Source organism: Elephas maximus, chromosome 25 (genome assembly GCF_024166365.1).
Source record: "Elephas maximus indicus isolate mEleMax1 chromosome 25, mEleMax1 primary haplotype, whole genome shotgun sequence".
NCBI classification, from domain to species: Eukaryota; Metazoa; Chordata; class Mammalia; order Proboscidea; family Elephantidae; genus Elephas; species Elephas maximus.
In genome coordinates, this window is record NC_064843.1 from 41,509,628 (window position 1) to 41,521,800 (window position 12,173).

The 12,173-nt window shown below is 40.2% G+C and overlaps 1 protein-coding gene across 5 annotated transcripts in view; it reads left to right on the forward strand.

Moving 5' to 3' along the window:
• PTPRA (protein tyrosine phosphatase receptor type A) overlaps positions 1-12,173 on the forward strand; it is a 146,461-nt gene that overhangs the window by 60,862 nt on the left and 73,426 nt on the right. The window contains exon 2 of one of the 5 annotated variants that reach the window (XM_049869517.1): positions 9,098-9,155. The exons of the other annotated variants lie outside the window; for them this stretch is intronic. The gene's annotated coding sequence lies outside the window, so the exon portion shown is untranslated. The remainder of the gene's footprint in view (positions 1-9,097; positions 9,156-12,173) is intronic. 5 annotated transcript variants of the gene reach the window in all.

Below are 12,173 nucleotides of genomic sequence, written 5' to 3' on the forward strand. Positions count from 1 at the left end.
AAAATCAGGTAGTGCAAGGCCTCCCACTTTGTTGTCTTACTTAGTAATGCTTTGCTTACCCAGGGCTTCTTCCCTTTTCGTATGAAGTTGGCGATTTGTTTCTCCACCTCCTTAAAAAATGGCGTTGGAATTTGAATTGGAGTTGCACTGTATTTGTCTGTAGATCGCTTTGGGTAAAACTGACGTTTTCACAACGTTGAGCCTTCCTGTCCGTGAGCAAGGTATGTTTTTCCGCTTACGCAGGTCTCTCAGTTTCTTGCAGTAGCGTCTTGGAGTTTTCTTTGCGTAGGTCTTTTACACCTCTGGTTAGATTTATTCCTAAGTATTTTATCTTCTTGGACACTGTTGTGAGTGGTATTGATTTGGTGATTTCCTCTTCAAAGTTCTCTTTGCTAGTGTAGAGAAATAACTGATTTTTGTGTATTTATCTTACTTTGCTGAAATTTCCCGTTAGTTCCCGTAGTTTTCTTGTGGCTTCTTTGGGGTTTTCTTTGGATGAGATCATATCATCTGCAAATAGGCATGCTTTTACTTCTTACTTACAACTTGGGTGTCCTTTATTTCTTTTTCTTGCCCAATTGCTCTAGCTAGGATCTCCACCACAGTGTTGAATAAGAGTGATGATAAAGGGCATATTTGTCCAGTTTTCAAGGGGAATGCTTTCAGACTCCCTCCATTTAGGGTGATGCTGGCTGTTGGCTTTATATAAATGCCTTTTCTTATGTTGAGGAATTTCCCGTCTATTCCTATTTTGCGGAGAGTTTTTATCATGAATGGGTGTTGGACTTTGTCAGATGCCTTTTCTCCATCAATTGATAAGATCTTGTGGTTCTTATCTTTTGGTTTATTTATGTGATAGATTACATCGATTGTTTTTCTAATGTAGAACCATCCCTGCATACCTGGTATGAATCCCACTTGGTCATGGTGAATTACTTTTTTGATATGTTGAATTCTGTTGGCTAGAATTTTGTTGAGGATTTTTGCATCTGTGTTCTTGAGGGATATTGGTCTGTAATTTTCTTTTTATGATGTCTTTACCTGGTTTTGGCATCAGGGTTATGTTGGCTTCATAGAATGAGTTTGGGAGTATTCCATCCTTTTCCATGTTCTGAAATACTTTCATTAGGACTGGTGTTAAACCTTCTCTGAAAATTTGGTAGAACTCTCCAGTGAAGCCTTCAGGGCCAGGGCTTTTTTTGTTTGTTTGGAGTTTTTTAATTACTTCTTCAATCTCTTCTTTTGTTAACAGGTTTATTTAGCAGTTCTACCTCTGTTTGTTTTAGTTTAGGTAGATATTGTGTTTCCAGAAATTTGTCCTTTTCCTCTAGGTTTTCAAATTTGTTCAAGTACAATTTTTCATAGTACTCTGTTATGATTCTTTTAATTTCACTTGGGTCTGTTGTGATATCACCTGTCTCATTTCTTATTCAGGTTATTTGCTGTTTCTCCTGTTTTTCTTCTGTCAGTTTGGCCGGTGGTTTATCGATTTTATTGATCTTGTCAAAGAAACAGCTTTTGGTCTTGTCAACTTCTCGGTTGTTTTTCTGTTCTCTATTTCATTTACTCCTCCTCTAATTTTTATTATTTCCTTTTTTCTAGTGCCCATGGGCTTCTTTTGTTGCTCTCTATTTGTTTGAGTTGTAGGCTAGTGTCTTGATTTTGGCCCTTTCTTCTTTTTGGATGTGTGCATTTATTGCTATAAATTGACCTCTGAGCATGGCTTTTGCTGTGTCCCAAAGGTTCTGGTAGGATGTGTTTTCATATTCATTTGATTCTGTAAATTTCTTTATTCCATCCTTGCTTTCTTCTATTTACCCAGTAGTTTTTGAGCAAGGTATTGTTCACTTTCAATGTATTTGATTTTTTTCCTTGCATATTCTGTTACTGATTTCTCCTTTTATGGCTTTATGATCAGGAAAGATATTTTGTAATATTGCAATGTTTTGGATTCTGTTAAGGCTTGCTTTGTGGCCTGTTATGTGATTTGTTCTGGAGAATGTTCCATGTGTGTTCAAAAAGAAAGTATACTTAGCTGCTGTTGGGAGGAGTGTTCTGTATATGTCTGTGAAGTCAAGTTGGTTGATTGTGGCATTTAGATCTTCCATGTCTTTACTGAGCTTCTTTGTCAATGTTCTGTCCTTTACTGAAAGTGGTATGTTGAAGTCTCCTACTGTTATTATGGAGCCGTCTGCTTTTCTTTTCAGTGCTGTTAGAGTTTGTTTTGTATATTTTGGAGCCCTGTCATTGGGTGTGTAAATATTTATTATGGTTATGTCCTCCTGGTGTATTGACCCTTTGATCATTATATAGTGTCCTTCCTTATCATTTGTGGTGGATTTTGCTTTAAAGTCTGTTTTGTTAGAGATTTATATTTCCACTCCTGCTCTTTTTTGATTGTTGTTTGCTTGATATGTTTTTTTCCATCCTTTGATATTTACTTTGTTTGTGTCTTTGAGTCTAAGGTGTGTCTCTTGTAGGCAGCATATAGAGGGATCATGTTTTTTAATCCATTCTTCCACTCTGTCTCTTTTTTGGTGCGTTTAGTCCATTTACATTCACCATAATTATTGATAGAGATGAGTTTACTGTTCTCATTTCGATGTGTGTGTGTTTGTGTTGTTGACAGTTTGTTTCACTTACTTTTCTGTGCTGAGTCATTTTTCTTTATGTATTTTCTTTTCATCTTTTTCATTGTTGATTTTGTATTTGCTGAGTATTTATGTTTTTTATTTTGATGTGTAGGATTCTTAGTTTCCTTTGTGGTTACCTTAATATTTACCTCTGTTTTTCTAAAGTTTAAATCAATCTTTCATTTCTTGATATCGCCTTGACTTCCTCTCCATATGACAGTTCTGTGACTACATTATTTAGTCCCTCTTTTTTGTTTTAATGTTGTCATCTCGTACGTATTAATGTCTGTGTTTCCCTGTTTTAACTTTGATTTATTTTTGTGACTTCCCTATCTGGATTGATATCTGGTTGTTCTGTCCTGTGTTCTAGTCTTGGGTTATCTGATGTTATTGATTTTCTTACCGGAGGACTCCCTTTAGTATTTCTTGTAATTTTGGTTTGTTTTTTTACAAATACCCTAAACTTCTGTTTATCTGGAAGTGCCCTAATTTCGCCATTATATTTGAGAGACAATTTTGCTGGGTGTCTAATTCTTGGCTGGCAGTTTTTTTCTTCTTCAAGGCTTTATGTATGTCATCGCATTGTCTTCTTGCCTGCGTGGTTTCTGCTGAGTAGTCAGAGCTTAGCCTCACTGACTGTCCTCTGCAGATGACTTTTCGTTTATCCCTAGCCACTCTTAAAATTCTCTATCTTTGGTTTTGGCAAGTTTGATTATAGTATGTCTTGGTGACTTTCTTTTGGAATCTACCATGCGTGGAGTTCAATGAGCTTTTTGGATAGATATCTTCTCGTCTTTCACGATATCATGGAAGTTTTCTGTTATCTCCCCCGTTCTGATACTCCAATCACTCGTAGGTTATTTCTCTTGATAGAGCCCCCCATAATTCTTAGGGTTTCTTCATTTTTTTTTAATTCTTTTATCTAATTTTTTCTCAAATAAATTGGCGTCAGGTGCTTTATCTTTAACTTCAGTTGCCTCAGTTCTGCTCCTATGAGCTTCTATTGCATTGTCTAATTCTGAAATTTTACTGTTAATCTTTTGGATTTCTGCTTGCTGTCTCTGTGGAGGAAACCCTGGTGGTGTAGTGGTTAAGTGCTATGGCTGCTAACCAAGAGGTCGGCAGTTCAAATCCACCAGGTGCTCCTTGGAAACTCTGTGGGGCAGTTCTACTCTGTCCTGTAGGGTCGCTGTGAGTCAGGCTCGACTCGACGGCAGTGGGTTTGGTCTTTTGGTTTGGTCTCTATGGATTCTTGCAGCCTGCTAACTTTGTCATAATGCTCTTGTATAACCGTCTTAAGTTCCTCTGTTGCTTTGTCTTTGTGTTCTTTGGCTTGGTCTACATTTTGCGGGATCTCCTTCCTGATCTCTTGAAGAGTTCTGTGTATTAATCTTTTAAATTCTATCTCTGGTAATTCCAGGAAATTCTTTTCCTCTGGGAAGGTTTCTTGGTTTTTTGTTTTGGTTGCTTGCTGAAGCCATCATGGTCTGCGTCTTTATGTGATTTGACACTGACTTTTGTCTCCAAGCCATCAATAAGTTATTATAATTATTTATTTTATGTTTGCTTTCTGTGTCCTAAATTATTGTTCTGTTTTGACATGCCCAAATAGGCTGGTCATGTGAGCTACTTTGATTACTGGCATCTTTGAAGCTCTCACGTCCTGTCACCAGGTGTTAGAGCTGTTACTGGGTGTGTGAGCCCAGGAGTCCATTTACTTTTCTTATGTGGATTCAGCTCAGGTGTCCAGGTCATTGGTCACTCACCAAGTGTGTGGTACAGGCTCTCACCTACAGTCCTAGGCGGGCAGAGCTATGTAGGAGTGATTGGGGTAGTATATGTCTGCAATAGGGGGTTATATGCTGAGAAAGGTAGGGGGCTGACAGCTGCCCCTGAGTGCCCGAGTGGAAGGCATGTCCCTGTTCCCTAGAGCACATAGGTGGGTGGGTTTTGCAGCTGGTCTTTGGGTACCCAGTGCTGTTGGCTGTAAGGACTGGGAGGCACCACTTATTCTCATGACCACTCTCACGGGTGGTTAGATGGAGTAGGTGGAGCCGCCAGTCCTCAGGCTCCTGATGTGGGTAGGTGAGGACCCTGCTTAATGGGCAGTGCGGTGTGAAATGTCATGAATCTGCCACTCCCCCTTAGCTGTTTCACTTCAAAATAGGCTTCAGATATATACCCTATTGTACTGTGCTAATGAGGGCCTACGCCATTGAAATGGACCCACACAGGTCTAGGCAGGGGTGAAAGGCATTCAAAGTCTGTGGACCCCTTATGCCTGTGCTTAGACAAGGGGCTGTACCTGCCCTGAGTTCCTGCATAGGGGAGCTGGCAGGTTATTTTTTCCTGTTAGTTTGTTCCATCTCCAAAGCCAGGAAAATGGCTCGGGGGCACAGGATGGTTCTCACTTCAAGCTCAGGGGCCACGTAATCACTGACTCCGGACTGGGTCCAGAGCATAGTGGGGAGGAGGCAGGTAAATGGTAAATGGGAAAGAGCTGCTTTTCAGTGGGGGTAAGGGCTTTTTTGATCCCACACTGTAGGTTAGATGCTCGCACTTTTGCAGATTGCTGCTTCTCCCTGGTTCTGGAGGCTTGAGCAGGCACCCTGCAACTCAGCTTCTCCCGGTGTGAAAAACGCATCCTGAGTGCTACTGCTTGCCTCAGCCTGTGTGCGAGGGCCGATCCAGCCTGCAGGGTGCCGGCCACGTCAGGTCTGGCAAATTCTTGCTGCTTCTGAACTGTCTCTCCCAACCCCTGCCACTCAGTGCGACTCTTTGATGTTGAGGGCTCCTAGATTGTCATTCATAATCGATTCACCTGTTTTTTCGGGTCTTTGTTGTAAGAGAGACCACAGGAAGTGTCTGACTACTCCACCATCTTGGCCTTGCCTACCCTTTTGGTTTTCTAACTCCAGGTCTTTGCACATGTCATTAAAATACTTTACTTTGTCTTCTCGAGCCTTCCTTTGTTGAGCTCTTTTACTTCATCGTTTCTTCCATTCGTTTTAGCTTCTCAACATTCAAGAGCAAGTTTCAAAGTCTCTTCTGAAATCCGTTTTGGTCTTTTCTTTCTTTCCAGTGACCTCTTGATTTCTTCATGTATGATGTTCTTGGTGTCATCCCACAACTTGTCTGGTTTTCGTTCATTAGTTCAAATCTGTTCTTGAGATGGTCTTTAAATTCAGGTGGGATTTACTCAAGGTCGTACTTTGGTTCTCGTGGACTTGCTGTAATTTTCTTCAGCTTTAACTTGAACTTGCATATGAACAACTGATGGTCTGTTCTGCAGCTGGCCCCTGGCCTTGTTCTGGCTGATAATATTGAGCTTTTCCATTGTTTCTTTTCATGGATGTAGCCAATTTGATTTTTGTGTATTACATCCAGCAAGGGCCAGGTATGCAGTAGCAATTGATATTGTTGAAAAAAAGGTATCTGTAATGAAGAAGGCATTGGTCTTGCAAAATTCTGTCATGCAATTTCTGGTATCATTTCTGTCACCAAGGCCATATTTTCCAACTTCTAACCTTCCTTCTTTGTTTCCAGCTTTCACATTCCAGTCACCAGTAATTATCAATGCACCCTGATTGCATGTTCGATCAATTTCAGACTGCAGAAATTGATAAAAAGCTTCAAATTCTTCGTCTTTGGCCTTAATGGTTGGTGTGTAAATTCGAATAATAGTCATATTAACTGGTCTTCCTTATAGGCATATGGATATTATTCTGTCATTGACAGCGTTGTACTTCAGGATAGATCTTGAAATTTTTTTTTTGACAATGAATGCAACACCATTCCTCTTTAATTTGCCATTCCCAGCCTAGTAGACTGTATGATTATCTGATTCAAAATGGCCAATACCAGTCCATTTCAGCTCACTAATGGCTCGCATATCAACGTTTATGCTTGGCTGCTAACAAAACGTTCAGCAGTTTGAATCCACCAGCCATTCCTTGGAAACCCTGTGGGGCAATTCTGCTCTGTCCTGTGGAGTTGCTATGAGTCTGAATTGACTCAAAGGCAGTGGGTTGTTTCCACATCTTAGGGAGAAAGTATTCAGTCTCTCACCATTAAGTATAGGTTTTTTTCAGATGTCCTTTACTGGGCTGAGGACGTTCCCTTCTGTTTTTTAGTTTGCTGAGTTTTTGTCATAAATGGATGTTGGATTTTATCCATCAAGGTAATTTTATGGGTTTTTTGCCATTTGTTTGGTGAATTGCATTGAGTGATTTTTGAATGTTAACATCAACCCTAGGAAAAACCAAACTTTGTTACTGTATTAGTTTCCTATGGCTTACATAACAAAAGTACCACACCCTGGGTGACTTAAAAAAAACAGAAAATTATTCTCTCACAGTTCTAGAAGCTAGAAGTCAGAAATCAAGATGTCAGCAGGGCCATGTTCTGTCTGAAGGGTCTAGGAAAGGATCCTTCCTTAGCTTTTCCTGTCTTTTGGGGGTTGCTGGCGATCCTTGGTGTTCCTTGGTTTGTGGCAACGTGACTCCAGTCTCTTTCTCCATCTTCATATGGGCATCTTCCCTCTGTGTGTGTCTCTGTTTTGTCTTTAGGTAGCCACCTGTATTCATTAATTACTTTTATTCAAAAGGAAAAGTAAACTTTTCATATCTTTAAGACAAAAGATAGTTTTGTAACTTGGAGCAAGGCATCCTTGGAAGTTAGGCTCCTGCCCTCTCACAGAAACAGGGAAGCAGAGGTGCTACCTTTTTTTATTTGGTGAAAATATACATAACAAAACATACGCCTGTTCAGTATTTTCTGCATGTACAGTTCAGTGACATTGGTTACATCATTAGCATAGTGTCACCATTCTCCCTATCTCCATCCATATTATTTCACCACCATTAACTTACACTCTGTCCCCTAACTTCTCCACTGTGTTTTAGAATTACTGTTGTGAATTTGATCTCATATAGATAATTCTTTAAAAGAATACACTGTTGAAGGCGAACATTCTTTACTAGTTGAGCAGAACTGTAGACTTCATGGGATAGTTTTGGTTCAAGGTTTAAAGATGATCTCAGGACAGTGTCCTTAATTGTGATGAAGTGATTTATCAGTTGTTTATTTTGCAGACAATGCTTTTGCTGTCAAGTCTAAGAACTCTCTGCCTAGTTATAGGTCCTAGAGATTTTTTCCTGTATTTTCTTTCTAAGGGTTTTATAGTTCTGTGTTTTACATTTAAGTCTGTGGTTAACTTTTGAGTTATTTTTTGTATAAAATGTGAGCTTTCAGGTCAAAGGTCAATTTTTTTTTTTTCCTATGCATGTTGAATTTGATCATCACTGTTTGTTGAAGAGACTATACTGTCTCCACTGAGTTGCTTTTGCACCTTTGTCCAAAATTATTTGGGCACTTTTTTTTGTTGTTGTTGTTCTTTAAGTGAAAGTTTACAAATCAAGTCAGTCTCTCATGTAAAAATTTATATACACCTTGCTATATACTCCTAATTGCTCTCCCCCTAATGAGACAGCACACTCCTTCCCTCCACTCTCTCTTTTTGTGTCCATCTGTGTCCATTCAGCTAGCTTCTGACCCCTTCTGCCCTCTCATCTGCCATCCAGACAGGAGATGCCAACATAGCCTCGTGCGTCTACTTGATCCAAGAAGCTCATTCTTCACCAGTATCATTTTCTATCCCATTGTCCAAAACAATCCCTGTCTTAAGAGTTGGCTTTGGGGATGGTTCCTGTCTTGGCCTCACCGGAGGTCTGGAGACCATGACCACCAGGGTGCTTCTAGTCTCAGTCAGACCATTAAGTCTGGTCTTTTTATGAGAATTTGGGGTCTGCATCCCACTGCTCTCCTGTTCCCTCAGGGGTTCTCTGTTGTGTTCTGTTTGGGCATATTTTCGTGGGTGTATTTCTGGATTCTGTGTTTTGTTCCATTGATCTGTGTATCTATCCCTCTGCTAGTACCACAGTGTCTTAATGACAGTAGAGAAGCAGTAATTCTTAACATCGGGTAGAGTGATTACTGGGATTTTATTATCCTTTTTCAACATTATTCCTGGTTTGTTCTTACTTTTTATTTGATGCAGATAACCTGTAAAATTCTTTGGTGTCACATATCCAGTAGTATATGCCAAGGTGTGCTATAAGCAGAACAAATACTTGTCCATAGTATTGTTTTAATTATCTGCAGTATAAATTTATACCAAACCCTATTTTGTGTTGTTTGTTGCAGTAATCTAAGTGACCTTCTTGCCTCCAGGCTGCAAACTGAATCTTGTCATGAATGTAACTTAAGGGCAGTAGAATTTAAGAATGTATTTCACAGCCTTAGTGGTCCTGTTTCATTCCCTACATAATTTCATATGTGGAAGCGAGCTGCTTTTTAGGGCCTCAGAGTCCCACTGATTTTGTGGGATTCTCTTTGTTTTGGACCTATCACATTGCCTTTTTCAAGAGCGGACGTATACTGAAAGGTGACTTCTGGTGTTCTAGGACTTCTTCAAGGATCCCTGGTGGCTCAGTGGTGAAGTGCTTGGCTGCTAACCGAAAGGTCAGTGGTGTTGTGAGTCAAACAACTTGATGACACACAACAACAACAGGACTTTTTCAAAGGCCTTTTACTAGTTTTCTCTCACTGGCAGCTATTCAGTATACTGTTCCTATTCCTCCCTTGGTGGCATGTATCAGTTTTTACTCATCGGCACCCACCTACTCCTGCCTCCTGTGCTTGTCACACGTCTCCTGCCTAGCTCGTTCAGTGCTGCTTTTGTCTCTCTGGGAGCTGTCTTCTTCCATTCTTTGGCTTACTGCCGGACTCCCATGGCAGCTGCTCTTTCATTGCCTGTCTGACATTCGGTCCCTTTCTCCTCCTTTACCACCATATAGGTATAATGTCTACCGTAGTGTCTCACACCCTCCCATGTTTAGAACTAAACTCATCAACTTCTCCACCTTATACCCCAAAGCTGGTCATCTTCCTGCTTATAGCACTGCCATTCACCTAGGTCAGATACCTGAGTCTTCCTTACCTGTAGCACCTCATTGTTAAGTCATCAGTTCTACTGGTGTAAAGTTTCTGATCAGTCTCCTCCAGATATTCCTGCCCTGCTCTGATGTTCTCTTGGTTTATTGCTTGGGTTATTTCTAAAGGCTTCAGTCAGCAGCCTTCTTTACTGAAAGTCCCACCCGTTCATCCTCCACCCTGCCATCAGTCATTGCTTCTAAACTTCAGATTGATCTGGGCAACCACCTAATGCATGCAATGGAAAGTCACAACTTTTTTATTGTGGCCTACAGGCCCCTTTGTGGTCTGATTGCTTCCTCTTCCAGACTTATCACCTGCATTTTCCCCTCATATCTTCACAGACCTCAATCTTCCATGTCTTCGGTCTTCACACTCATATAACAGGTACGGCCCTGCTTGAGGGCTTTACCCAACTCTTTGCCATTTCTGGAACCAGATAGCTTTTTCAGGCTTCCCTGTCCTCTCTGCTTGAATGACTGTGTCTGACCTTTCTGTTGGCCAGTACCTCCTTATCCTCCCAAGTTCAACTGAAGCATCACCTCCCCTGAAAATTCCTTCTCTGGTCTGCAGTTTCCCCACCTCACCTTAGTATTAGTTAACATTTTTATGGCAGGTGATAATTCAGGATTTGAGTAAATAGCTTATTTGTACCTTACTACTGGTCAGTGAAGGTCATGACAATGCCCCTATCTAATCTTCTGCATATCTGCAGTATCTGGTGAAGCATAAAGGGCAGAACATGAGCTTTGGAGTTCTAAAAGCTCTGAATTTGAGTCCTAGCAGTCTAGTATTAGATATGTGGCCTTGAGCAAATTCCTTGACTTCTGTGATTTTTAGTTTCTTCATCCTTAGAAGGGGAAAATAGTATCTAACTCATAAGGCAGTTGTGAGGATTGAGTTAAAGTATATAAAATGCTTAGTACAAGTGCCTTGCACATAGCAGACAGCCAAAGACTATAGTTGTAAAAATAGTTCCATTCTTAATAATAAATATTGTAATGTTGGTTGAGTGAACAGTTAGCTCAAGGGACTTCATCTTCCTTCTGGATGCCTTTTCTTCAAATCAGAGAAAACTGAGCAGCTGTAGGTAAAGGCCCAGGGCAGAGTGTAACAATCCCAGCTGCCACTTCTGTTTCTCCCACACCTGGGAGACATCCTCAGTAAGGCTGAAAGTTGAATGAATCTCTTTCCCACATATGGTATCATCTCTGCGAAGAGATGAATTTATTTAAAAGTCACGACTAGTACTTGAACATAGATATCGAATATCTAAAAATCAGTGCTCTTATCTTGAATAGCCTGAGCACATTAAACAAACAAAAAAACACTGCCCCTTTGTTTAGAAATCTGTACAGTGAAAATAATGATCAATTAATTGAATTGGCATTGAGAAGGCTTACCTGTTTTTGGTTAGTCTTTAAGGTTCTGAGGGATCAAATAGTGTTAAGATATATGAAGAAAAGTCAGATAATGTTGAGTTTGAATCCTACCCCCACAACATACTAGCTGTGTGCCCTTTTCTCATTTTCTTTACCTGCAAAATGAGAGTAAGAAGAATACCTATCTTGGAGTTTCCGTGAGATTTAACTGAGATAATATGTGTACAATATTGAGATAATATGGCCTGACATTTGTCCAAAATTTTATCAGTAATAATGTATTGAATATTAAATGCTTAACTTTGAATAGAAAGACCCTTAATGGAAGCTATCACAGCCAAAGCCTAAATTCTGGGGATTAGGTGAGCTCTCCATTGCTAGAGGGGACACATAATGTTGATTCCTCATACCAGTGTTTTCTTTAGCAAATATATGCAGCATTGTACTTACTAGCAAAAGGTTTGGGGAGAATGTATTCCAGAGCACCCTCATCATTCCAATTCCTAGATTGTCACAAATCCTAATGTGACAGGTCAGTTGTCTTATTCCTTATAGCTAGCTATATCAGGATTGGTGGTTACATATATCAGAAGATAAAATAGGTTTATTTCTTTCTCATGCAATAGAAATAGGAAGTTTAGCGGGGCTGGTACAGCAGGGCAACAGTGTCATCAGAGAGCCTGGTCTCTTTCTAGTTCTCTACCCTGTCATTTTCATGGTCACCCCAGGATCCAGAATGGCTGCTAGAGCTCTAAAAAAAAAAAAAGCCAAACAGGTTGCTGTCAAGTCAGTTTGGACTCATGGTGACCCCATGTGTTTCAGAGTAGAACTGCAGTCTAGAGGATTTTCTTTTCTTTTTTTTAATAATTTATTTTATTTTTGTTGTTGAGAATATATACAGCAAAACATATACCAATTCAACAGTTTCTACATGCACAGTTTGGTGATACTTGTTGCATTCTTCGAGTTGTACAACCATGCTCACCCTCCTTTCCTGAGTCATAGGGTTTTCAGTGGCTGATTTTTCAGAAGTAGATTGCTAGGCCTTTGTACCAAGGCACCTCTGGGTGGACTTGAAACTCCAGCTTCTGGGTTAGCATCAGAGTATATTAACCATTTGCACCACCAGGGGACTCTGCTGGAGCTCTGATTGTGTCCAAGTTCC